Genomic DNA, 1,521 nt, shown 5'->3' with positions numbered 1-1,521 from the left:
TTTCATATCATCATCTTTTCATCTTTTTGTGTTTATGTGCGATTATGTATCTTCATTATTCTCTTTTTTTTTTTTTTGGGGAAAAAACCAGAGTCTGTTGGACAGTCAACATCATTCCTTTGCACTCCATTAAGTGGTGAAGCATCTATGAAAGAAAGTGTGATGGGGACAGAGAGAGATAGAGAGAAAGAGAGAAAGACAGCGAGAGAGAGATCGGTGTATTTGCTTGCATTTCAAACTTAACAGTGACCAGAATGTTTCAAGTTCTTTTCAAAGAGCGCGCTTCACTTGTGCCTCTGAAGAGCTTTCCTCTTTCTTCTCTTAAAAAAACAACAGCACCTAAAAGAAAATCAGAGCAAAATTTACTACAGACAAAAAAAATGGAAATAATGAGGCATAATGAGGGACATTAAAGCAGTAAAGGGACATTCATATAGCAATTTGCAGAGACAAAATTAGCATTTCATAAATAATTTATTTTCAATTAGAATTTAAGAGCTATAACGATGCAAAGTTGGCATATCCAGCATTGAAACATTTATGCAAACGAGCAGTGACAACCAATGGTAATAAAGATGGCAAAGATGATTTTACAGTGATTAATTGGTCTGTTATGATTAATCACGACCCACATACAATGATAATATCAAACTAATAATATAATGAGTGAAAAAGTGTCAGAAATTAATATGCTGCATTATTTTATGTAATTTGTATACAAACACTTTTACACTCAGAATATTAATTTTTTTAACAGAATGAAAACTGATTTGCTATTTTTGGAACACCATTGGGGGACTTCTGGTGATAATAAACGTACTTTGTGTCATCTGCCACCTCTACTTCAGCGGGTGCAGTGATGGGAGCGTTGGAGTGTCCTGCGGTTGGGTCGTCTGTGTTCAGCTCTCCATTCGTGGAGCTCATGACCTGAAGATCAGACAGAAACAATAAAAACATGTCATGAAATCCCAAGAACTGAACTATTTACTTCAGTGTGTGACATTAGAAAGTCACAATTTACACTCTAAAGAAACATATGCAATCTGTAATAGGTCATTAAAAACTGTGAATTGTAAATATTAAAGATATGAGATTCATATGACCAAAAGAGCACACTTCTTTCAAAGTATGTGAATTAATCTAATAAACACATGTACTGACTGCTATTTCATCAAAATATAATTTAACAGATAAAACACAACAAAGTACTTCCTAAAAAATTTACCACAACCAACTTGTGCAACCACAACACTCATCCTTAAAGATTATACACATATATGGCAAAAGGGAGGAAGCAAAGTATACAGTGAATATGTGATCATTCAAATTAGTCATTAATGACTCATCTTTTTTTCTAAGGTAGAAAACATGTGACTACACTGCAACATTCCTGTTAAAAAAAAAAAAGAAGTTTGTTTGGGCCTCTCATATTCAACCCATAAAAAAAGTCATTTTGTAGAACTTGTAACTGGAATCTTTGTGCTGAGGCAGTGTTATTATTGTTAATGAAAACTAAAAATC

At 33.4% G+C, this 1,521-nt stretch overlaps 1 long non-coding RNA gene across 1 annotated transcript; it reads right to left on the bottom strand.

The window, feature by feature from the left end:
• Positions 1-40: 40 nt before the first annotated feature.
• Positions 41-1,068, bottom strand: LOC107736420 (uncharacterized). The gene is made up of 2 exons (XR_001639664.1): positions 821-1,068; positions 41-339 (listed from the first exon to the last, which is right to left on the bottom strand). It is a non-coding gene; the product is annotated as an uncharacterized LOC107736420 (long non-coding RNA).
• Between the last annotated feature and the right edge of the window lie 453 nt (positions 1,069-1,521).

This window comes from Sinocyclocheilus rhinocerous, unplaced genomic scaffold, assembly GCF_001515625.1.
Source record: "Sinocyclocheilus rhinocerous isolate Xijiao unplaced genomic scaffold, SAMN03320098_v1.1 C36685282, whole genome shotgun sequence".
Taxonomy (NCBI): Eukaryota; Metazoa; Chordata; class Actinopteri; order Cypriniformes; family Cyprinidae; genus Sinocyclocheilus; species Sinocyclocheilus rhinocerous.
Note: the sequence above shows the minus strand (reverse complement) of the source record. Positions and strands in the feature narration are given on the sequence as shown.